Source organism: Ciona intestinalis, unplaced genomic scaffold (genome assembly GCF_000224145.3).
Source record: "Ciona intestinalis unplaced genomic scaffold, KH HT000430.1, whole genome shotgun sequence".
NCBI lineage: Eukaryota > Metazoa > Chordata > Ascidiacea > Phlebobranchia > Cionidae > Ciona > Ciona intestinalis.
The window spans coordinates 1-3,371 of NW_004190751.1; the positions used below are offsets into that span (position 1 = coordinate 1).

At 35.1% G+C, this 3,371-nt stretch overlaps 1 long non-coding RNA gene across 1 annotated transcript; it reads left to right on the forward strand.

The window, feature by feature from the left end:
• The first annotated feature begins 1,996 nt into the window (after nucleotides 1-1,996).
• On the forward strand, nucleotides 1,997-2,960 carry LOC113475419. The gene is made up of 4 exons (XR_003397176.1): nucleotides 1,997-2,075; nucleotides 2,172-2,391; nucleotides 2,643-2,750; nucleotides 2,823-2,960. It is a non-coding gene; the product is annotated as an uncharacterized LOC113475419 (long non-coding RNA).
• The last annotated feature ends 411 nt before the right edge of the window (nucleotides 2,961-3,371 follow it).

Consider the following 3,371-nt stretch of genomic DNA (forward strand, 5'->3'; position numbering starts at 1 on the left):
GTAAATGTTCACCGATGAAATCAATTAAAATAAACAAACAAGTTTTGCCCTAATGGCTTGTTCTTTAAGCAGTTGTTTAGCAATGGTGGTCAGAATTTAAAAATACGTTTACGCATATGTTGCTATTAATTGCACTGTGCAGGTTTAAGTATAAAATAGTGTCAAAATTATAGCATTTTTTACACGCAGTAATATAAACATACGCATACAGCGTTTTCATTGATGTTTCGTGTCGAAAGAAACGGTTAATTTGTATTTTTAGGGGTGTATTATACATACGTGCTTATTTAAGCTATATGACGCATTGCGGTATGATTTTCCGAAACTGCGCATGTGTCTCCGGGCAGGACACCTAACGGTATTAACTGCTTTAACCCAATGGTAACTATAATGGGTTGTCTAAATTGTCAGCCACACAGAAAATACAATCACACACAAAGTTACATACGTGGCAACTCGTAAGTGGGCACGAGATGTGTGAGACGGAACATTCGTGATATAACGACTGCCGGTTGTTCTGCCACGCGAGGAAAAATAATTTACATTCAATCATTCATATCGTATCTTAACGCTGGTATACATACCTAAGATCATATGTTACAACCAAAGCCTCAATCATCAATAGACACAGATTGCTCTATACAGAAACTATCCAATTTCGCACAGGAGGGTCAGCTTGGCTTTGAATTATTGGGCACGTTATTATAGATCCTTTTTCGTCGAACAGTTGTTCTTGGCTTTGCTGTTGTTGTTGCTGATAGAGCGATTTTTTCTGCACTTATCATAATTCTCAATTCTAGCAGTTTTCTTTATTCTCTTGATTGAAATCAAATCGTAATATATATTTATAATTTTTGACCTAAATTTTTATATTAAAAACCGCATGATTAGCGATTAATTAACGATTACTTTCCTCGTGTACTTTACATAGCGAAAACACTGCCTGGAACACAAATCTGTCAAAATGCTAACATCGGTTTAAGAACAGTTTACATCGTAAAATCAAAGAATACTGTAATTTCTTTGGTGAAATGAGGTTGGTACTTATTTACATACTTTAAATAAAAACTTTCTTTTTATGCAAAAAACTGCGCAACCATGAGAACCCTGGGCCGGACTCTTTAATTATGTCAATCGTTGGAGCCCATTTGTCACGAATGGGTTTTGTAAATTATCAACGACACGAGAAAAAAACAATCACTCATGAAGTTACATAGGTGGACTCGCCAAGTTTTTTGCAATTAAATGTAATTATGTTTGTAATTGTAGGCGTGTTTTAACAACTGTTGTTTTGTCGCTATATCCTATCTTTTTGTTTTAAATATTTTAAATATTCGCTACCGTAATCGAAAAGACAAATAAAGTTATTTATTGATATTTTTGTTTAACTTTAAAACGAAAGAGAAAGATAATCTTAACCAGAAAAAAGGTTTGGCGCTACCCATTCTAACCGGACAGCGATCGGATCGTCGGGCGCGTACCATATAATACAACTGTATAGTAGGGTTAAAAACGTTTTATCTCGACACAACAATTTAGACAACATATTAGTACCAACTGAGGGATTTTCTTAAGAACACGTCCGAAATCGTGGCAGCATATATAAGAAATGACTATATCATAATGTGCCACAATCATTCGTGGCAGCGCATACGACACATATCTTTTTAAATACGAAATAGTACTCTTGCAAATACGATTGCATCATTGTTATAAATAGATTCGATTTGGTTTTCATTTGTTTATTCGCAAATTTTAAACGATTTGAATGCGCAAATATATATGCACTAATTTGGCTTTCGTTGACCCGTTTAGAGCCCTATATAATCGAAAGCACATGGATTGCAAAGGTACACTCTACCTGCTTGGTGATATCATCAAGGTGGAAAGTGTCGAGATAGAACGTTTTAAACGTATAGAGTTGAATTTTGACCTAACTTACCCCTCTAACCGTTTAGTTGAATATATTATCCATAATTATATATTACATATCGCAGTGATATATAGAACACATATCAGAATGAAAAACACCGTATTTACTATTGTACTTGTCGTCGTATGCTGTCATTATGGTGGTAAGTTTTGTAAAATGAAGTACAGATTAGCTACAAAGTTTAACCTTGTACATTTTGAGTTGCGTTTGCGCTATTTTAACAAAACAACTTCACCAGAATACAAGACACCTGGATTTTTTGCAACGGCGTCACCAGCGTCTATTCCCCATAAGCATTTTCTACCTAATGACACATCTGAGAATATAATGTTCAACTACCTTGACACATGCCTGAGGAACCACCTCGTCAATACCACCACACCGGACGTGGTAGATGAGTGGAATGGCAGCATCACACTATTTTTAGTTCATACAATATTTTCAGATTGTTACACCGGGTCGGTATTTTCTGTTTCAAGTATATTATATGGTGGGGTAAGACGGGATACCTTCAGTACGTAATATCCTGATCGTGTTCTAAACAAATAGCAACGATAATATCCATGCAAGTCTTAAAATAAAGTTTTTTTTAATTCTTTGAATGTTCTTTGTTTCCTACGAAATGGGATGAAACAATTAAATAAAAATGTGTTCCATCTTACCTCACATTTCTTTATCTTGCAAATATTTCATAGTATAATTACCGTAGGCGGAATTCGACCAAAGGATCAATGCACTGTTCGGAGGTAGATATAGCCGGAGAGCTAGATTGGTTTGGAGGTCTTGTATCGCATTGCCTCGAAGATTAAGTGAACATGTATGTATGATACATTAGGTATGTCCCTATAGCTCGTATCAATGGTAGATTTATATTACTTTGCCTTTTCAGATTCCGTTACAACTTGAACTGGAGCACCGACAAGAAAACGACCAGTATCCTATTATACGTACCCAGAAATTACTTGTATACCATGTTACGTGCATTGTGATGTGTACCATTATGTACATGCCAATAAACTGTGTATACATGAAAGCGTATTGTCCGACTTAAATCAGACCTTTCAAAAATGACAAAAACACATCTAACGAAAACGCTGTATGATGTATGTTTATATTGCTGCGTGTAAAAGAACATTTATATCGATTTTTGGCACGCTTTGATTCTTTGACCTGCGAAGTGCTATTAATAACAACATATTGTAGGGTGGGATAAGATGGAATTCTGAGTAAAAAGAAAATTACTGTTATGTTACAGTACTTTTTAACAGTACCATAATCTCAGGGTCCAATAAATTTTATAGTAGGGTGGGGAAAGATGAAACACCTTTTCGTTTTGTTTTGTCTTTCCATTTGGTAGTAAACAAAGAACATTTAAAGAATTATGAAACCATATCCTTACGACTTCCACAGACCGTTGTTAATTCTTTAAAACACAGGC